This window comes from Dioscorea cayenensis, chromosome 15 (genome assembly GCF_009730915.1).
Source record: "Dioscorea cayenensis subsp. rotundata cultivar TDr96_F1 chromosome 15, TDr96_F1_v2_PseudoChromosome.rev07_lg8_w22 25.fasta, whole genome shotgun sequence".
Classification (NCBI taxonomy): domain Eukaryota; kingdom Viridiplantae; phylum Streptophyta; class Magnoliopsida; order Dioscoreales; family Dioscoreaceae; genus Dioscorea; species Dioscorea cayenensis.
In genome coordinates, this window is record NC_052485.1 from 19,529,493 (window position 1) to 19,552,543 (window position 23,051).

At 42.6% G+C, this 23,051-nt stretch overlaps 2 non-coding genes across 2 annotated transcripts; both read left to right on the forward strand.

Annotated features, from left to right (window-relative positions):
* Positions 1–558: 558 nt before the first annotated feature.
* LOC120278330 lies at positions 559–664 on the forward strand. The gene has a single exon (XR_005541666.1). It is a non-coding gene; the product is annotated as a small nucleolar RNA R71 (small nucleolar RNA).
* Positions 665–21,208: 20,544 nt separating this feature from the next.
* On the forward strand, positions 21,209–21,315 carry LOC120278294. The gene has a single exon (XR_005541631.1). It is a non-coding gene; the product is annotated as a small nucleolar RNA R71 (small nucleolar RNA).
* The last annotated feature ends 1,736 nt before the right edge of the window (positions 21,316–23,051 follow it).

The following is a 23,051-nucleotide window of genomic DNA, read 5'->3' on the forward strand; positions in this document are numbered from 1 at the left end:
TAGGTCGATCATCCGGGTTTCCAAGCCTAAAACTCTATTATCCATTTGAGGCTTGTTGTTGTTGAAAACCCAATGGTACTATAGCCTTTTGCTGCCCTTGGTTACTCCATGAGAAATTGGGGGGGTTCCTCCATCCTTGGTTGTAGGTCTTGCTATAATGATTGCCATGTACCCTTCTCGAATTTCCCACAAAGTCTCCTTGTTCAGTCGGGGATGAAGTAGCAATTGTAATAGGACAATCAGATGGCATATGTGACCCGCCACAACCATCACAACTCGTGATCGCGGCCACCTTTGGTGAAGTCAATGTATCCAATTTATTGCTCAATGGCTCTACGTGGGCTACTCAGGATGTAACCACATCAATTTCATGGAGTTTGGCCACTTTCTTCTTTTCCCTTGCATTCCATTGGTAGCTATTCATGGCCATTTCCTCTACCAACTCTCTGGCTTCTTTAGGGGCTTGTTCTCTATTGTACCTCCTACGATGGCATCTAGAAGTAGTCTTGTACTTGGATTCAATCCGTTTTAAAAAGTCTGAATGATTATCATTCGGGGAAAACATGCTGTGGACACTTCCGTAAGAGGTCCTTGAATCGCTCCCATGTCTTAAACAAGGATTCAAGCTCCATCTGAACAAATGATAATATTTCATTATGAAGCTTCACCAATTTCCCCAAATGGAAGTACCTTGCAAGAAAAGCTTCGACCATTTCATTCCATGTCGTGATGGATGGTTGTGGTAAACAATGTAGTCACTGCTTTGCTCTTTATTTTAGAGAGAATGGTAAAGCCATCAATCTTATAGCATTATCTGTAACATCGTTAATCTTGAGCATGTCACAAACATCCAAGAAGTTTTTAATGTGGTTGTTTGGATCCTCATCGGCCAAACCATTGAACTGCGCCGACTGCTACATCATTTGGATAAATGTTGGCTTCATCTCAAAGTTTAGAGCTATAATAAGGGGCCACATAATGCTAGATTATGTCCTCAATACTGACGGTCTAGCGTAATCAGAAAGTGTTCTCTGTTGTTTATTCTGTTCTGCCATATTGTCAGACCCTTCAACTTCCACTTCAGCTAGATTCGATAGTTCTTACACTTGTTCTTTGCCCTTTCTTCTGAGTGTAAGTTTAAGTTCAAGATCACCTTCAATTAATATCGAAAGGTTCCCTCGGGTCATAACCTAGAGTTGTACCAAAATAAAGAAAACAAATCAGAAAGATGATAGAATAAGAAGATGTGAAGTAGAATGAATGATGAATGGCTAAGATAACAAAGTGCAAAGTATCTCTAAATGCCTAGTCCCCGGCACCGGTGCCAAAAACATGACAACACCCCTTGCGTGTTGCCCGCAAGTGCATGGGTTTGTCGAAATAATAAATCATAGGTGAGTGGGGTATCATATCCACAGGGAGTAGGGAATAAAAATACTAAGATTGCTATGTAACCAAGTGAAGATGAATAATAATTATGTTGATGAAATGTAATGTAAATAGAAATAAAAGAAATAAGAACGAGAGGCACAAATAAGTGAGAGGAAAGGCAATCAATAGAAGTGGGGTACTCAGACAATTCTCCCCCTAGGACTAATGTTTCAAGTGCAAGACCAACTATTATGTCTCCTAATTGATGCTTGATAGTGCTCCCAGCAAGTGCACGGAGTTGTCAAAGTAATAAATCCCAGATGAGTGGGGTATCGTATCAGCAAGGAAAAGGGAATAAAAATACTTAATTTCTTTCTAACTATATGAAAGATGAATAGTGATATGTGTGACAAGATTCAATTCTCAAAAGTAAAGCAACCCGAAAGAGAGCAAAAGTAAAGGAGAAGGTAAGATAATCGATAAAGATGGGGTACCCGGGTATTGATCCACCTAGGAAAATCGTTTCAAGTGCAAGAACTATCTATTATGCTTCCTAACTAATGCAATGGTGAGTCAGGGATATCCTTTACTGCATGGCCCTGAATCTAGGGTTACCAAGCCTAATCCTGTACATGTCCCGGAGGAGAGGTTGAACAACCTCTCAACCTCGCACTCGCAAGAAGGATTGCATTAAGCTCTAGGGATTCCAAGTTATAAATCTCTTCCTAATTGTAGAACTAACCCGTTGGCCCAAAAGAAAGGTCCATAACCACAATTAAGCCCTAGATGCTAAAATCACCTCAACACTTCACTCTGTTGTACTTGCAACTAAGCCCCAGTGGAGGGTCATCCCTTAGCTCATTCGCTCTATTTTGGCCGCAAAGAACTCAAGGAATGGAGGTAGAATTTATCATACTGAAGGAGAATGGGGACACTCCAGTACCTCTCGACTCACCCTCTCAACCCTCTCCAATCAAGTTTTGTCTAACTCTCGTGGTGTGTGACTCACTCACTCACAAGGATTTCCACGTGAACTCTCAACCTTAGTGTCACTCTAAGGGGATATGCAAACAATCAAGCATTCAAGACTGGAACTCACAATAGCATCAATTAATTGGAAGCATAATAAAAATGATTCAATGAAACTAATACATCCTAGGGTTCACAAATACCCAAGTACCCACTAGGGGTTTAGCTCTCCATGGAGCACAATACAAATGATAATGAAAACAAATGTAAAAGAGAACAATCCATAGGAAAAACTCCCTCGATAGTAGTGGCGATGGTCTTGTGGAGAGTCCTCTACTCGTCGCAAGATCCCCTTGTCCGGTATAAGATACGCCTCGCCGAATCAATCCAATGGAGGCTCCCTTACCAACCTTATTCCAAAGAGATGACGATGTCGGAGCCGTAGAACCTCTCCAAATCCCTAGCCAATACCTCTCAAAACCCTAGCCGCATCCCTCTCTCAAGTTGGGGAAAAGATGGAGAAAATAATGTTGAAATCGGGGCTGAAATCGGCTTTAAATAGGGCTGGAATAGGGATTCCACACGGGCCTGTGGAATTAACGCACTGGCCTGTGGAATTAAACGGGCCTGTGGAACAGTACTTGCTGCAGTGATTCCTGCAGTACCTTGCTAAAGTAATGGCCCAAAATACTCCCGAATCCATACTTTCATCGATGTAACGTAAACCGGCACACGTTCACGTCGTAGATTTTCTTAGTTCTTCAATAAACGGTCACGTTGGTGGAGATCTTGTTAAATATGCACAAGCCGGAATACTAGGATGTAACTACCTTCATACCCCTATGAATCGTTGCCTTAGCTGGAATACAAGGAGGTTGGCATACATTCTAGCATTCTAAACTTGACTCATGTCTCCGTGTTTGAGCCTTCTCAAGATCTCCTCTAAATAATGCGTAAAATGATCTACAATGGCTTCTTTCACAAATAATCGGCCTCACAACCCAACCTACATAACAGTGCATAAATACACATGTATTAGCCCTAAAACCTGACAAAAGTAATGCTCATCATAAGGAAAGAATGCTTCGCATTCTTATCGCACAAGTACTTATCAAACTCCACCACACTTAAGCTTTTGCTTATCCTCAAGCAAAACTTAAAACATTGTATGCATAGATGAAGGGACTATTGGAAGTGCCTTAGGTTAACCAAAGCATTCAATGAAAGCATTCTAATAGGAAAGGAAATTTCAACACTAAATACGAAAGAATCAATGCTCTAGCTAAAAACTTGAATAAAAAAGGACAACAAACCCGAAATCGTGTAAGTGTGTGAACTCACACAATTCAACCCAAAGTATACTCCTCAAAGTTCTAGGTATAAGGGACTTATTTATCTACAAAGAGTACCAAACATTTCATAAAGGGTAGTAGCTTCACACATCCTCTAAGGTAGCCCTTTCCAAAGCGGCTGCTAAGGTGGCTTTCACACTTTCGAGGTGGTAGCTCTTTCTACTGGGGTGGTAGCTTTCACACATCCCATGAGATAACTCTTTCTCTCAATAGGGCATAGCTAGTATCTGACTTATTAGAGTAGCTTCATACATCATGGGTAGTAGCTATTTCCACCCAACAAGCAAAATTAAAAGATAAAAACACTTTGTTCTTTCTTTCTTTTCCATTTTTTTTTAAATCAACACAAGAAACAAAACTAAAACTGGTCCCTTTAACCATAGATTTGAGTTTCCAAAAGAGTTTAAAGAGTGAGAAGTGCAAAAAGTGTTATTCGGGTGAAAATTCCTAAAAATTCAAGCAAGAACTAGAGCATGAGAACATTCAATGTTAAAAATTCTCTTAAACTCAAAAACACCATCATTGCAACTAAGGTGAACCGTCATTAGCTATGTGAGCATATATATATATCAATCAAAATAACGTAAAAGATATGTGCACTATGAAACTTCCCCCCACACTTAAGTTGTACATTCACCTCAATGTACACATGCATGCTCACATATAATCTATATCAATCAAGAACAAATGTGGGAGAAGAAATCGAAACAATACTCCCCTGACTCCTAGTGTTGTATTTGATGGAGCTAAATCCTTGCGGGTGATGTTCCAACGGGTTGTGAGGCCCACACGGCCAAATGCCAAAGCATCTTGGCAATGTCTATGACAAGTTCTCAAGTCCCATGATGACAAGACCATCTGCACGCATACATGAGGGGGTTCAGTAGAGCTCAATAAAAGAAAAACAAAATTCGAGTCTATATAAGGTAGAGCAAGAAATACAACTCGAGACAATAAAATGAAGAGAAGCTTAAAAGGAAAGTCCTTTCTGAGGATAACATGTCCAAAATAAAATGCAAGTAGAAGTAAAATAAAAGCAAGTTAAGTGTCGGCGCCACGCTCTGGCTCCTCTACTGCTGGTGCTGGATCAGAAGGTGCTGGTGAATCCAATGACAGTGATGTAGGGGGCGTCTGGGCAGTGCGCAGTCACAGTACAAAAGGTGTGGTCGTATCTCGCTGAAGGATCTGCTGTAAAACATCAAAACGCGCCATGAACTCCATGAACTTTCCGGCCTGCGTCGCGCGCACCTCCGCTATCTCCGCTTGTGCCTCAGTGATCTCTACCCGTATCACCCCGACGGCACTCTCGAGCCTCTCAAAATGATCATGGGCTTGAGATGGTGAGAACATATGTACCGGGGGTGGGTCCTCTGTCGCCGGAGGTGCGTCAGTCTCTGACAAGATCCCCTTGCGTATATCCCGCAAGTGCACGGGTTTGTCAAAGTAGTAATCCTAGATGAGCGGGTATCGAATCCATAGGGAGTAGGGAAGAAAAACACTTAATCCACTTCTTAGCAATGTGAAAGATCAGTAGTGATAAGTGTGACAATGATTCAATTCTCAAAAGTAAAAGCAACAAGTAAGAGAGCACGAGTAAAGGAGGAGATAAGGCAATCAATAAAGATGGGATACTCAGATAATACTCCGCCTAGGACAATCGTTTCAAGTGCAAGAACCCTCTATTATGCTTCTTAATCAATGCAATGGTGAGTCGTGGAAATCCTTAAATACATAGTCCCAAATCTAAGGTCAACTATTCCTAACTCTATACATGTCCCGGAGGAGAGATTAGATAACCTCTAAACCTCATACTCGAATAGAGTTGCAATGAGCTCTAGGGATTCCAAGTGATAAATCTCTTCCTATTTATAGATCTAACCCTTTGGTCCAGGTGGAAGGTCCCTAACCACGATTAAGCCCTAGATACTAAGATCACCTCAATGCTTCACTCCGTTGCACGCGCAACTAAGCCCCAGCGGAGGGTCATCCCTTAGACCATTCACTCTATTATGGCCGCAAAGAACTCGAGGAACGGAGGTAGAATCTATCATGCCAGAGGGGAAAGGGGACTCTCCTATACCTCTCGACTCACCCTCTCAACCCTCTCCAACCTAGCATTGTCTAATGCTCGTGGTGTGTCACTCACTCACAAGGTTACCAACAAGAACTCTCAACCCTAGTGTCACTCTAGGATAAATGTTCATACAATCAAGCATTCAAGGTTGGAACTCACAACAAACATCAATTAATTGAAGGCATAATAAAGAGATTCAATGAAACAAATACATCCTAGGGTTCACAACTACCCAAGTACCCACTAGGGGTTTAGCTCTCCATGGAGCTAAGTACAATCAAAGAAATAGAATGTAAAAGCAATTAATCTATAGAGAAACCCCCTCGATAGTCATGTCGATGGTTATGTGGAAAGTCCTCTACTCATCGTCCAAGGATTCCCTTGTCCGGTATAGGATACGCCTCGACGGAAGCTCCCCTACCAACCTTCTTCCAAAGGAATGACGATGTCGGAGCTGTAGAACCTCTCCAAAACCCTATCTAATACCTCTCAAAACCCTAGCTGAAACCCTCTCTCAAGTTGGGGAAAAGATGGAGAAAAGAATGCTGAAATCGGGGCTGAATCGGCTTTAAATAGAGCTGGAATCGGGAATCCAAACGCCCTTGTGGGCGCCCCTGTTGAATTTCCACACGGGCATGGGTAATTGCCACATGCCCGTGCAGATTCTCTGAAACTGTCACTTTTGGCCGGCTATGAATAGTAAATACTACAGTACTCTGCAAAAAATACTCCCGAATCCACTTTTCATCTACGTAACATAAACGGGCATATGTTTATGCCGTGGATCGCTTTGCTTCTTCAATAACGGATAAGTTGATGGAAATCTTGTTTTATGTGCATAAGTCGGAGTGCTTGAGTGTGACTACCCTTGTGCCCGTCCAAATGGTTATGCAAACTCAAATACGGGGATGTTGGCACACACTCTAGCATCTCGCACCCGACTTATATCTTCGCGTTTGAACTTTAGCAAGATTTCCTCCAAAATCGGTGTATTGTGATCCACATTGGCTTCTTTCCTTCATATTTGGTTTCACAACCCTACCTGCATAAAAGTAACATAAAAACACACATATTAGTGTAAAAACCCAAGAAAAGTAATGCTCAACATAAGGAAAGAACACTTAGCATTCATATCGCACAAGCACTTATCAGTCTCCATTGGCATCGGCTGAGGCTCGGGGGTAGGCTGAGAAGCCTCTGCATCATCACCCTAAGCCATCTATGGAGTGGGTAGAACCAAGCCATATACCCCCGTCCATACTCGGCGGATCATACCCATTAATCTTATCGTCTCCAGACTCAGGGGAGCAGGGGTACTTGTCCTCTCAGCCCCACGGATCGCGTCCAAGAGGCCCATGCCCATGACTAGCCTCATGATGTAGGGGCCTGAGAAGATCACTCCCAATCTAACATAATATCGCTGATGATGAATGTACTCTGCAAGGATGTGCCCCAGATGAATCGGTATATGCTGCACCATCGAATACAGATATAAAAGAACCTACCGGCTCAGACCAACTGTGCTATCACCACGGCCATTCACCGACCTACTCATAATGGCCTGTAAATATTGGTAGCTAGGTCGGGAAAGGCACGTGGCCTTGGACACCCCCGGCTCGTACTAACCCTGACCACACAGCACTCGGTAGGCTCTCTGAGGTGTCAAAGCTCCAGGATAATCAGTCAGAAGCTGAGAATACTCCTCAGTGTCCGTGAATGCCTCCTCATATAGCCCAAGCGAGACTGAAAACTGTGTGATGCTCATGTAGGAGTGATGCCTAAATGCTCTGAAATGGATGGCGTCTATGCTGTCGAATCTCTCATATGATCTATCAAACTCAAATAACGACATCACCTCGAGTGTGAGCTCATGAATGGCGGGCTCTTTGATCATCAATAACTGACTCCACCCCTACTGACACAAGGTCCTCGACCTCCTCAGCAAACTCATTCCCCTGTTGTAACTCTCGGAGTATGCTACTGTCCAGATACAGAGTTTGTCCAAACCGAAGTCTCGACAGACGCATGAAACGAGCCTGATGCTCGACAATAGTGAAACTCATACCCTCAGACTCAGAGGATGACTCCCGCGGATGTTTCTCTGCTTGCTTCTTTGACCTAGGTGCCGTATCCTGCAAATTTTTAAAGGAAATCAATCAAGAAAGCTGGATAAATGATGCTGTAGAAATCCACATGGTCGTGGGGAATTTCCACACGCCCGTGTGGATCCGCAGGCCGTGAAGAACCGCACGGCCGTACCTCAAAAAGCCAACAAAACACTTCTAAAACTTGTCTAACTTCTTTCTAAGCATGCTCTTAAACTCTAATTGCAAAAGGGAAGCATTCTTAGTAAGTTCATCTATTAAAATCAAGAATTGGCAAAGAAAATCAATGATAGGGGCTTACCGACAAGTTAAGATGAGGAGAATAGAAATAGGCTGGAAAACCAAGTAAAAATCATCCAAAATCGGCAGTACGAGGTCGGAAATCATTGCTATAGTATTCTGAATAAAGTGCGAAGGATGTAGATGAAGAGAAATAAGTCTTCTTTAAAAAGGACTCGCGCCCCTTGGAATCCTGTAAATCAACACGGGTGTGTGGAAATTCCACATGCCCGTGTGTCTCCACAGTGGAGAGCCATAGGGGCAGACACACGCCCATGTGTACTCTCGGGAAAGCACTTGCGATCTCTGAAAACACTCGCACGGGCGTGTGGAAATTACCCACGCCCGTGCGCCCAACCCACTGGGGAAGCCTCCTGCCCCTATACCCTCTCTGCCCAACAGAGAGAAAATCACTAAGTGTTTCGCATGCCCGTGGACAATCTCAGGCCCAACTAACAGGGGCCAGTTCACGCCCCTATGCGCTCTCGGGATGGAGAAGTGATCGTCTGCAGAAATCTGCATGGGCGTGTGGAAAATACCCACGCCCGTGCGTTGGTTACAAGGTCGCTCACAGGGGCGAGTCCACACCCCTATGCCTTCTCTAGATGAGCTCATAATACAATCCCACGGGCTTGTCAAAATTCCACACGCCTGTGTGTTTTCTCTGGATGACTTCAAAAACTTTGCAGGCTCTGCAGAAATTTTCTAAACATGTTTACACATTCAGAGCCTGTTCTTTTATGCAATAATTACTAGTGAAAAACAATTGAAACACGCTCAAACAAATAAATCTTCCCCAAATCCACAAGAAAAAACACGATGACACAGAAATCCACCAAAATGAAAACAGCACAAGCATCTAAACATGTAGACACCAACACTTTAACAAGTTATTCATGCAAAACTAAACTATAACTAGGAAAAATAGTAAACACTTGGGTTGCCTCCCAAGAAGCGCTTGTTTAATGTCCCTAAGCTTGACGTACCTCATCTTTTACCTCACGGGGGTTTGTAGATGAAAGTTTCCCTCTTACCCATGGCTTGAAAGCATGATGACCAAAGTCTCTTGAGAGTAGAGGGTGAATTGTCAGGCTTGGGACTACCTGGAAATGGTTCAATGTTCGGTTCGCGCACACCTCCAAAAGTCTTGGAGTGTTTCCGGTGACGTTCCTTGCCCTCTTCATCTTCCGGAGCATCTTCTTCAAGATCCCCGGGGTAGACGGTACTTCTTCAGTCAAAGCAAGCATCATTACTTCTTCATTTTCCTCCTCTTGGTCGAACAAACCCTCATACAGGTCCGGATTGAACATTTCCTGCATGTATTCATCAACAATCTTATCAGTAGTTTCTAGAAAATACAAAGTATTATCAAAATCAAGAGAATGCCGCATGGCTTTAGCAAGGCGGTATGTGAGCTTGTTATCTCCGACTCTCAAAGTTAGCTCCCCACCGTTCATGTCAATCAATGCTTTGGAAGTCTACAGAAATGGTCTCCCAAGTATCAAGGGTACATCCGCATCATCATCGACGTCCAGTACTACAAAGTCAACAGGAAAAATGTACTTGTCCACCTTGACAAGCACGTCTTCAACGATAACCCTCGGAAGTCTCACCATTCGATCCGCCAATTGTAAAGTCATCCGAGTAGGTCTAGGCTCTCCCAAGCCTAGCTTATGAAAGAAAGTGTATTGCATGATGTTGATACTGGCCCTTGATTCTGCCAATGCCATTTCTTCACCCAAATTACCAATGTTCCGTGGAATGATAAAGCTTACAGGGTCCTTCTTATTCGGCATGGCCTTTTACAGGACCACCGAACAAGATGCATCTAGAATCACCAAAGCACTCTCCTCCAACTTCCTCTTGTTAGTTAACAAGTCCTTCAAGAATTTTGCATACTTAGGCATTTGAGATAATGCCTCAACAAATGGAATGTTGATGTGGAGTTGCTTGAACAAACTCAGGAACTTCTTGTACTATTCATCCGCTTGATCATTCTTCAACCTAGAGGGATAAGGGATTCTTGGCTTGAAAGGTGGGGGTGCCACCTCCTTCTCCGTACTTGTTCCCTCTTTAACCTCTATAACCTCGGGTGCGTGTTCTTTTGGCTTCTCACCCGAAAGCCTACCCTTCAACCTCACGACCACTTCTCAAAGTGATCGCCTTCACATACTGATAAATGTCTAAAAGTATATATTTTGCATGTATTTGTTCTGTATTATTCTTTATATTTATTTGTTGAATCGATGCATTTTTGGTCTAAATTGTAGTATTTTTGCATTTCAGGCCCTTTAGAAGCCCTGGTAGCTCGGTGTCGCGATTGGGGATGAATTCGGCATCAAAACGGTGTTTCCGAGGGGCCGGGATTACTGTAGCACAGTTCTGTAGTGGGTTACTGTAGCAGTTGCACTATAGTAGTCACTGTAGCTCATCGTGGGCTTCTCGACAGAAAACTGAAATTCCCGAGGGGTCGGTATACGGCCGGTATACTGACCCATTTATTGGTCGGGATCTGGGCACTTATAAGGTCTTGAAAGGTATTTTTTTGGGCATCTTCTTCTTGATTCTTCTTCTTCTTTGGGGGAAAAAGGCCAGCTAGGGTTTGGAGAACACTTCTACATCACTTGAACCCAAGCTTTAGGAGGGCAAAAAGGGAGGAAATCCGAGCATTTTCTCGGTGGGGAGAGCAAGAACGAGGAGGATCTACTTCTAGGGCATCATTGCTTGGAGGTAGAGTCTTCGGAAGGCTTTCTCCTGGGATTCTTGCGTCATTCGACCTTCATCATTTGAGGGAGTGTTCCTCATGTTTACTTTAGTTGTTTGTATGGATTATTTGGTTTTCTTGTTGAACATGAACAACTAAACCCCTAGGTCACCGGATGTAGGTGAACCTAGGGGGTGAACTTGTGATGTTTTGGATTATTTGAGTAGTTTATGCATGTTTGGCTTGTTGTGATCCTTGTTTGGTGTTCTTGCTTGTTTTGGTATATTTGATTGAGTGATGTATCAAATTCTTGGTAGAACTTTGTAGCATGACCATTGCCTTAGTGCTAGACTCCACCAAACTAGGAAGGGTTTATTGTATAAATATGCCGTGACCATCGGGTATTTGTACCCCTCCAATCCTAGTGTTGAAAACTACTCGTGTTTCCACCCTAACTTGTGAAAACCGACATTCTCCTAGAAACCGTGTGGGAAGCTGGGCGGAAGAGATTCCACGCTCAACACTTGCATCGGGTTAGGGGTCAATTGCCGTGACCATCGGGTTGACCTAGGTCTTGGTTTTCTCGGTCCAACTAGCCACGTGCTTTACTACTCAATTTCCTACTCACTATAGTAGCCCCCTTGGGAATCCGCATCCATGACCGTTTTCCAACCTTGGGCATCTCCCGTATTTTACTTGTTTCGTACTTCTTAAGATTTCATTTCACTTTTCGTTTTGCTTTCTTTTCTTCTTTTCTCTTATCTTTGAATCGTTGAGCTAAACAATAGGTAAGAAGTGAGTAGGGTAGCTCCTCAGGCCCCTTGGGAGTACGACCCATTCGCGCGTGCGCGAGTGGTTTATTACTTGATGACCCCATGCACTTGTGGGTGTACACACTTCGTGTCGATCAAGTTTTTGGCGCCGTTGCCGGGGACCAATCACTGAGGAATATTTGGAAAGCTTTACACTTGTTGATTTAGCCTTTTCTTTTTCTTTTGTTTTTGCTCATTTGTTTTGTTTGCCTTTTGTGTTTTTGGTTGTTGAACTTTTGTAATTATTGCATCTTTTTAATTTTCTTTCACACTTTTTACTTTAATCATGTGTATAACTAACAACTATCATACGACTCCTTGTCTGCAGTATCCCCACCCTTTCTTCTCAGATGAACCAATTCAGGGGGATAACATGGACTTCAATTACAATCAATGGAAGGAAAGTTTTTATGAGGACTCACTTTCGTAAATTGTTCAAAATCGAGGATCTCAATTGGTCTTCAAAGACTACCTTAAATCAGAATGGGGAAAGAGGATAGAAGACACTTTCTTATCTAGTAGTCAGCCCAATTGCATTCATGAAGAACTAGACAATGGTCCGGAGGGACCACTCAAGTTAACTTGTTCAATTAATGAGGAGGTCATTCAACCCACACTTGAAAGCCTAAAAGAGGTGAACTACGCCCTGAGAGATGATTCGAATACAATTGAAACAGAGTTTCAAGCGAAGGAATTTAGTTCGAGAAGTGATGGTGATTTAGAAGAAATGGGGGAGATAGAGAAACATGATTTTAAAAATTATGGAAGGGTAAAGTCATCAATTGAACAACCACCAGACTTAGAATTGAAACCCCTCACTGAGCACTTAGAGTATGCCTTCCTAGGGATAGAATCGACACTCCCTGTTGTCATCGCTTCAGATTTAACAAGGGAACAGAATGATCAGCTCTTGAGCATACTGAGAAGGCACAAAAAGGCTATTGCGTGGAAGATCTGTGACATTAGAGGAATCAGCCCATCTTTTTGTACTCATAAAATACTCATGGAGGATAATCATAAACCCACTGCAATTCCCCAACGAAGGCTTAACCCCAACATGATGGAGGTCATGAAAAAGGAAGTCATAAAGTTGCTTGATGTGGCCATTATTTAGCCGATCTCTGATAGCGCATTGGTGAGCCCAGTGCAAGTGGTGCCAAAGAAAGGGGGGATCACAGTCATCACTAATGAAAAAAATGAGCTTATCTCCACGAGAACTGTCACAGGTTGGAGAGTCTGCATTGACTATAGGAAACTCAATGATGCTAAAAGGAAGGATCATTTTCCTTTACCATTCATTGACCAGATGCTCAACAGACTTGCAGGATATTCGTATTACTGTTTATTGGATGGACTTTCGGGATACTTTCAGATTCCTATCACCCAGAAGACCAAGAGAAGACTACTTTCACTTGCCCCTACGGGACATTTGTGTATCGTCGAATGCCCTTTGGGCTTTGTAATGCACCGGCTACATTCCGGAGATGCATGCTTGCAATCTTCGAGAATATGGTGGAAGATATTATGGAGGTGTTTATGGATGATTTCTCAGTCTTTGGAGATTCATTTGAGTTGTGCCTTAAAAATATTGAGCGAGTCTTAAAAAGATGTGAGGAGACTAATTTGGTTTTCAGTTGGGAGAAATGCCATTTTATGGTCAAAGAGGGCATCGTTCTCGGTCATAAGATTTCAAGGAGAGGAACTGAAGTAGACAGAGCAAAAATTTTCATCATTGAGAAATTGCCTCCCCCAAGCTCAGTAAAGGCAATCTGAAGCTTCTTGGGATATGCAGTCTTTTATAGAAGGTTTATCAAAGCCTTTTCTACAATTGCCCGACTGTTAACAAAGCTCTTGGAAAAAGATGCTCGTTTTGAGTTCAATGATGATTGCATGAAGGCTTTCCTTTGTTTGAAGAAGAAACTTATTGAAGCACCAATAGTGGTTTCTCCAGATTGGAGTTTACCCTTTAAGGTGATGTGTGATGCAAGTGACTATGCAGTGGGTGCAGTATTAGGGCAAAGACGGGATAATCACTTCCATCCTATTTATTATGCAAGCAAGACTTTGAATGATGCTCAGGAAAACTACAGTACCACGGAGAAAGAGTTGCTAGCGGTGGTCTTTGCTTTTGATAAATTTAAGTCATACTTGGTGCTATCCAAGGTAATTGTTTACACTGATCACTCTGCACTCAAATACCTACTGAGTAAGTCAGAGGCCAAACCTCGGTTGATCCATTGGGTGCTTCTACTACAAGAGTTTGATTTAGAGATAAGAGATAAAAAGGGGGCAGAAAACTTGGCTGCTGATCATTTATCACGCCTTGAAGGGCCCAATGATGTGGAGTTGAAAAGAGAAGGGATAATTGACACATTTCATGTGGAACAACTATGTAGCACTCAATCAGTGAGAGAGGATGAGACTCCGTGGTTTGCTGACATTGCCAATTATCTTGCAGCCAAGATCCTACCCAAGGGGCTTACTCATCAATAAAAGAAAAAATTCTTCGCCGATTTAAAGCACTATATATGGGAAGACCCTTATTTTTTTAGAATTTGTGCTGATCACATTGTCAGGAGGTGCGTTTCGGTGAAAAAAGGACAGGATATTCTGCTGCATTATCATTTGGGCCCGACTGGGGGGCATTACAGTGGAAGTAGAACAGCTAAGAAGGTTCTTAATGTAGGGTTTTACTGGCCCACAATTTTTCAAGATGCTCAAACGATGGTGCAGCATTGTGATAAGTGCCAAAGAGCGGGTAATATCTCAAAAAGAGATGAAATGTCACAATCGTGGAATCAGGCTTGTGAGATATTTGATGTTTGGGGGATTGATTTCATGGGACCGTTTCCTAGTTCTCACGGTAATAAATTCATCCTTGTTGCAGTGGACTATGTCTCCAAATGGGTGGAGGTGCAAGCACTTCCATCTTGCGATGCGAGGGTCGTGGTGAAATTCCTCAAGAAATTGTTCTCACAATTTGGCACTCCACGGACAATCATTAGGGACCGGGGCACTCATTTTTGCAACTCCCAACTCGAAAAAGTGTTGAAGCGATATGGAGTATCACATAGAATCTCAACTGTTTACCATCCCCAAACAAATGGTCATGTTGAGGTATCTAATAGGGAATGGAAGAGAATCTTAGAGAAAACGGTAAGTCATCGCCGAAAGAATTGGGAAGATCAACTTGACGATGCACTCTGTGCATATAGAACGGCATTTATGACACCTATTGGATCAACACCGTATCGGTTGGTTTATGGGAAGGCTTGTCACTTCCCGTCGAACTAGAGCACAAGGCTTATTGGGCTATAAAGCAATTAAACTTTGACCCTCATATAATCGGCCACAAGAGAAAATTCCAGTTAAATGAGTTGGATGAATGGCGAGCCATGGCATATGAAAGCTCAGTGCGTTACAAAGAGAAGACAAAGGAATACCATGACCAACACATAAAACAAGCTAAACATTTCTAAGTCAGAGATCAAGTGCTTCTCTTCAATTCACGACTAAGGCTTTTCCCGGGAAAATTGAAGTCGAGGTGGTATGGGCCATATACGGTATCACAAGTATTTCCTCATGGTGCCGTGGAAATTTTTCACCCAACAAAAGGTGTGTTTAAAGTCAATGGCTATAGGTTGAAACATTATTTTCCAAGTGGCAACATAACTCCAAGGGCTCAAGGTAACTTCCATCCATTTGTTCCACCATGATTGTTTGAGGTAATGCACGTCAAGCTAACGACGTTAAACAAGCGCTTCTTGGGAGGCAACCCAAGTTCATTTCATTCCTCGTATTATTTTTCTCATTTGTGTTTGTGTGTTTAACTTGTACTTTTAGTGTGGTTTGGTTGTATATGTGTTTTCATCATTTTTCTTAGCTAGTAGCCTTCACATTCTCTTATTTGTCATGTGGTCTTTAAGTAATTCTTGTTTTTGATGCAGTCTTGATGATGTTTTGAGTGTTTTGTCGATGTTTCCAGCTTTATTTTTCATGGCTTTAATCATAAATGAAGTGTGCAACGCGTGGAGAATCGACGTGCGTCAGGAAAATCCCGAGGACCATCCTTGCGGCCGCAAGGATGCACCTCGGGACTCATCCAGTGAGTCTTGAGGACCATCCCTGCGCCCGCAAGGATGCCCCTCAAGACTCATCCCAAGGGTCTTGAGGACCATCCTTGCGGCCGCAAGGATGGTCGGCAAGACCACCCGAGTGAAGGGTATACTTAAGGACTTAGGGCAGCACACTATTCATTCATCTTCTCCACTCTTCTACCCTTTTCTCCCTCATTTCTCCACCGTTTTCCTTCATTTTTTTGCTCTAGTTTGCTCTTCTCCCCCTCTTCTCCATTTTAGTGACATAAAATTGGAGTTTGAGCAAGCTTTTGGCCGGATCCAACCATTATATTTGCTCATCTTACTCTTGGTTGAAGGTTTGTTCTTTCACTCAAAACTTTGAGATTTTCATGCTTTTGTGGGTGAAGTTTCTTGGATTTTTGTTGTTGAATGAATGATTAATGATTATCAAGAATTTTTCCTTGATTTGTAGAATTTTTGGCTACTTTTACAAGCAAAGTTATTGAATTTTTTTCCGAATTTACTGTATCACTGGCATTATCTTGAATTTTTTTCATTCTCTTGGTGTCGAGGTAATAATTACCCGGTGAGTCGGGTAGTCGAATCCACAGGGAACGGAAGTATTAGTAATAACCACTTCTCAATTATCTAGTCGGAATCAATGAATATAATGAAGTGAACTAATTGCAAGCAAAGCAAACAAGTATGCAAGAAATAAAGTAGAAGAGTCTCAATCACTAAGGATGAGGTATTCGGGCAATGATCCCCCTAAGATCTTCCTTGAAGCTCAAGATTCACTAAATGCTCTAGAATCGAGTCTAATGAGTCGAGGTAGTCCAACGATAACCAATCCTTGTCTCCAAGCAAAAGGCACTAGTCCCCTACAAGGTCCCGGTGGAGAAATCGACCAATCTCAACACTTCACACCCTATATGACCGCAATATGCTATAAGGAAACCTAAGAGTGAAACCGATTCCTAAATGTAGATGCAACCCTAATTCCCGGCGAAGGATCCTAACCCCCTACAAGGTCCCGGCGAAGAAATCGAGCAATCTCACGCCTCACACCAAATATGGTTGCAAAGAGAATATGGAATACGGAGATAGGAAACACTCAATCGAAGGGGAAAGGGGACACTCCTCCATCTCAAGGCTCACCCTCTCAACCCTCTTTAATCTTGGAAATCTAACTCTAATGGAGACCTCTCACATCAAAGTATTAAATCATGCAATGTAAATCAACCACAAGGATTAACAACACTAGCAAGCAATTAAATCACAAGATTAAAACTCAAGACAACTCGGATTAACTAGAAGCATTAAGAGAATCAATCCAAAATATAAATCTTAGGGTTCACATGCCCAAATATCCACTAGGGTTTAGCCCTCCATGGGCCTAGTTACAAAACAATAATGGATACAATGAAAAGCAATAAAACCCATAGAGAAAACCCCCTCGAATTCGCGTGGATTGGCCTTGATTGGTAGTTCTATGTCTTGAAGGGTTCCTCTCCGAAGCTAGGTCACCAATGGCTCCCCAAAATGCTATGATGTCGAAGGAACCTATCAAAGTTGGTGAAGAACTCCCTCTCAATCGGCGAAGACCTTCTCCTCAAACTCTAGCCGCCTCTCTCTCAATGTCTCTCCTCAAAGCTCCGCAAAAAATCCCTTTAGAATCGGCCAAAAGGTGTATTTATAGCCTCACATCGCGTCTGTCACGTGCCCCCACGCGCCCATGTGGATTTTCCACGCGCCCGCGTGGGCTGCAGGAATTTCCACGCGGGCGCGCGGAACTTCCGCGCGGGGTTGCGTGTGAACAGTAATTCTGCTACAGTACTTCACGGTAAAGTAGCACAGTAAAATTACTACGGTACTTTGCTATAGTGATTTCCACAAAATGCGATGATAAACATTCTCCTCTTAAGGCCACACGATCGGGCACACGATCATATGGTACGCTATACGGCTTTTCCTTCATCAATTCTTCTTGAAAGGTCTTGAAATCTTTACAAAGAGGAGGAATGTGGAGACATGGCTGCCATATTATGCCATGATAGCCTATCTTCGCTCCCTTTTGAATTCCCAATGCCTTCACAACCTATATGCATAAAAGAACACCCAATACACGAAATGAGACATAAACCGTATAAAATATGATGCTTAATGTATGTAAAACATGCATAAAAACATGTTCACTCAAGCACTTATCAATGCCCCTGATCCATGTGGAGCAATTTGGAATCACACCAGGGAATCAGGGAAGTTTCTTTACTCCATTTCTGTGCTTATTTTTTTTCATTCCCCATTTTTCTCTGTTGACTTAGGTCCATTGAGGGCAATGTACGACTTTAGGTGTGGGGATGTTTTTCTTACTTGGAGTACTTTATCCTTTTGCATGCTTACTACCTATGATGGCTATGATTGTTTAGTTAGGGACTTCCTGGCTTGGTAGAATGATAGGTGTGAGCTGTACATTGCATGTGCTTGAATGTAGCTCTGTTTCATCTTTAGTGCATATGTATACATGTTCACGATCACTTTCACCTTGTACGCTCTAACCAACCCATCATGATGACATTGCCATTAATTTGTTAAATTTGGTCTTCAATGCACTTTTAGAAGCTTCTGAGTTCCTCCACTGAACTTGTTTATAGCAGGTTGTTTGTCATGGATCATGAGAGGTTAAAAAAAAAAGGGTCTATGTCAGTATTCCTCTGCTTTATAAGTTTATAAGCATGAATGCGTCTATGTAGACTGTAATTGAGTAAGTGGGTGACTCTTGTGCCTAACCAGCACGTGCATTCATTTGAAAGATTATTTTCTATGCAGTCTGTGTTAGGCGGACCCAAGAAAAAGAGAAAGTGTGTATAAGTGTGTGGGAAGAAAATAAAGCATCTCTTGTGATCTCTTGGAACCTGTTACATAATCACTTAAGGGTTAAAATCGTGTTGAGGAACCAGAGGACTTTTACCTGAGTATTGAAGAAGTCTTTGGCACTTTAATGTCATCTTCATTATGTGTGTGGTGAAAGGGCATCCTAGGATAATCCAGGGTGTGGAGGTCAAGGTGGGAGGTTGCACACACTCATTGGGGCATTCTAGATGAGACAAAGCTAATATCACTTCATTATTCATTGACCAGCTCACTCCTTGATTTCTGTCCATTTGTGCTTGTGGAGTTCTTTACTTTTGAGCTTGAGGTCATATTTTTAGCCGTTTATCTTATTTCCCTTAATTCTTCATGTTTGTTTGCTTGGGGACAAGCAAACGCTTAGGTATGGGGATGTTTGATAAATGTCTAAAAGTATATATTTTGCATGTATTTGTTCTGTATTATTCTTTATATTTATTTGTTGAATCGATGCCTTTTTGGTCTAAATTGAATTATTTTTGCATTTCAGGCCCTTTAGAAACCCTGGTAGCTCAGCGTCGCGATTGGGGATGAATTCAGCATCAAAACGGCGTTTCGGGGGATTACTCGTAGCACAAGATTATAGTGGTATTATCGTAGCGCTCATCAGTAGCTCATCGTGGGCTTCTCAGCAGAAAACTGAAATTCCCGAGGGGTCGGTATACTGACCGGTTTACCAGTCGGGATCAGAGCACTTATAAGGTCTTGAAAGGCAATTTTTTGGGCATCTTCTTCTTGATTCTTCTTCTTCTTTGGGGGAAAAAGGCCAGCTAGGGTTTGGAGAACACTTCTACATCACTTGAACCCAAGCTTTAGGAGGGCGAAAAGGGAGGAAATCCGAGCATTTTCTAGGCGGGGAGAGCAAGAACGAGGAGGATCTACTTCTAGGGCATCATTGCTTGGAGGTTGAAGACAACGGGAAGTCACCCCTTCGAGTGGCGTCTTCGGAAGGCTTTCTCCGGGGATTCTTGCATTATTCGACTTTCATCATTTGAGGGAGTGTTCCTCATGTTTACTTTAATTGTTTCTATGGATTATTTGGTTTTCTTGTTGAACATGAACAACTAAACCCCTAGGTCATCGGATGTAGGTGAACCTAGGGGGTGAACTTATGATGTTTTGGATTGTTTGAGTAGTTTATGCATGTTTGGCTTATTGTGATCCTTGTTTGGTGTTCTTTCTTGTTCTGGTATATTTGATTGAGTGAGGTATCAAATTCTTGGTAGCACTTTGTAGCATGACCATTGCCTTAGTGCTAGACTCCACCAAACTAGGAAGGGTTCATTGTATAAATATGCCATGACCATCGGGTATTTGTACCCCTCCAATCCTAGGGTTGAAAACTACTCGTGTTTCCACCCTAACTTGTGAAAATCGACATTCTCCTTGTAACCGTGTGGGAAGTTGGGCGGAAGAGATTCCGTGCTCAACACTTGCACCGGTTGCCGTGATCATCGGGTTGACCTAGGTCTTGGTTTTCTCGGTCCAACTAGCCACGTGCTTTACTACTCAATTTCCTACTCACTATAGTAGCCCCCTTGGGAATCCGCATCCGTGACCGTTTTCCAACCTTGGGCATCTCCCATATTTTACTTGTTTCGTACTTCTTAAGATTTCATTTCGCTTTTCGTTTTGCTTTCTTTTCTTCTTTTCTCTTATCTTGGAATCGGTGAGCTAAACAACAGGTAAGAAGTGAGTAGGGTAGCTCATCAGGCCCCTTGGGAGTACGACCCATTCGCGTGTGCGCAAGTGGTTTTTTACTTGACGACCCCGTGTGCTTGCGGTTGTACACACTTCGTGTCGATAACATACTCTCTAGGGTTGGTCTCGGTATTGCTCGGCAAGTTTCCATGTGGCCTTTACGAGAGAGATTTCGCAATCTACCCCACCTGATTTTCAAGGTTATGCAAAGAGGCGGTGTGATTGCGAAGTGTAGCCTTAACTAATTCAAACCTTGTGTTTGGAGATTGCACAAATCTAGTCAAGGCCTTCTCCAAGACATTCATTCGGGTTTCCAAACATGAAACTCTGTTTTCCACGTTCGGGGCTTGTTGTTGGAAACCCGATGGTCCCATGGCCTTTTGTGGACCTTGGTTTCTCTACGAGAAATTGGGATGATTCTTCCAACCTGGATTGTAGGTCTTGCTATATGGGTTTCCTTGAGTCCTCATGCCATTGCCTACAAAATCGACGTTCTCAACCGAAGATGCATCACCAATAGAGATCGGACAATCAGAGGGAGCATGTCCTTCACCACACACGGTGCAAGTACTCACGGCTGCCACTCTGTTTGAAGTTAGAAGATCTAACTTCTTACTCAAATTTTCCACTTGCACCACCAATGAAGTTACTGCATCTATCTCATGAAGACCTGCCACCTTTTTCTTCTCCCTAACATTCCATTGGTAGCTTTCTAACCCCATTTCTTCAATAAGTTGACGGGCCTCCTCAGGAGTCTTGCTACCTAAGGTACCTCCTGCTACTACATCCAAGAGTTGTCTTATACTCGGATTCAACCCGTTGTAAAAAGTCTGAACAATCATCCACTCCGGGAATCGGTGTTGTGGGCACTTTCTCAAGAGCTTCTTGAACCTTTCCCATGTCTCGAATAGAGAGTCTAATTCTAACTGTACAAAGGATGAGATCTCATTCCTAAGCTTTGCAGGTTTTCCAGGAGGGAAATAACAAGCTAGAAAAGCTTCTACCATCTCCTCCCACTTAGTAATCGAGGCTCTAGGTAATGAGTGTAGCCACTGCTTTGCTCTCCCTTTTAGGGAAAATGGGAAGGCTCTCAACTTGATGGCATCATCCGTCACCCCGTTTATCTTGAGCATATCACACACCTCGAGAAAGTTCTCTATGTGACTGTTTGGATCCTCATCAGCCAAACCATTGAACTGTGAGGATTGCTTCAACATGTGGATGAATGCCGGCTTTAGCTCAAAATTCTGAGCTATAATTTGGGGTCGCACAATACTCGATTGTGTGCCCAAAACTGAGGGTCTAGCATAATCAGAGAGTATTCCCTGCTTCTTATTCTGTTCTGCCATATTATCTAACCCTTCAACTTCCAAATTAGCTAGATTAGATTGGTCTTGCACAGGTCGTTTCCATTTTCTTCTAAGAGTTCTTTCAAGCTCAGGATCTTCTTCAATCAATATTGAGGGGTTCCCTCGGGTCATCAACCTGAAGCTGCACAATGGAAAGAAAACAAATTAGAACGATGATAGAAAAGAAAATATGAAATAGAATGGATAAATCAATAGCTAAGAAAACAAAAGTGCAAAGTATCTCTAAATGACTTTTCCCCGGTAACGGCGCCAAAAACCTGACAGTGCTCCTCGTAAGTGCACGGAGTTATCGAAGTAATAAATCCCAGGGGAGTGGGGTATCGTATCCACAGGGAAAAGGGAATAAAAATACTTAATTTGCTTCTTAACTATAGTGATATGTGTGACAAGATTCAATTCTCAAAAGTAAAGCAACCCGAAAGAGAGCAAAAGTAAAGGAGAAGGTAAGGTAATCGATAAAGATGGGATACCAGGGTATTGATCCGCCAAGAAAAATCATTTCAAGTGCAAGAACTCTCTATTATGCTTCCTAACTAATTCAATGGTGAGTCAGGGATATCCTTTACTGCATGGCCCTGAATCTAGGGTTACCAAGCCTAATCCTTTACATGTCCCGGAGGAGAGGTTGAACAACCTCTCCACCTCGCACTCGTAAGAAGGGTTGCATTAAGCTCCGGGGATTCCAAGTGATAAATCTATTCCTAATTTTAGACCTAACCTTTTGGTCCACAAGAAAGATCCCTAACCACAATTAAGCCCTAGATGCTAAAATCACCTCAACATTTCACTCTGTTGCACTTATAACTAAGCCACAGCGGAGGGTCAACTCTTAACTCATTAGCTCTATTATGGCTGCAAAGAACTCGAGGAACGGAGGTAGAATTTATCACACTGAAGGGGAAAGGGGACACTCCTATACCTCTCGACACACCCTTTCAACCCTCTCCAATCAAGATTTGTCTAACTCTCGTGGTGTGTCACTCACTCACAAGGTTTACCATGTGAACTCTCAACCTTAGCGTCACTCTAAGGGGATATTCAAACAATCAAGCATTCAAGATTGGAACTCACAATAGCATCAATTAATTGAAAGCATAATAAAAAAGATTCAATGAAACTAATACATCCTAGGGTTCACAAATACCCAAGTACCCACTAGGGGTTTAGCTCTCCATGGAGCACAATACAAACGATAATGAAATCAAATGTAAAAGATAACAATCCATAGGAAAAACCCTCTCGATAGTCGTGATGATGATGTCGGAGCCGTAGAACCTATCCAAATCCCTAGCCAATATCTCTCAAAACCCTAGCCGCAACATTCT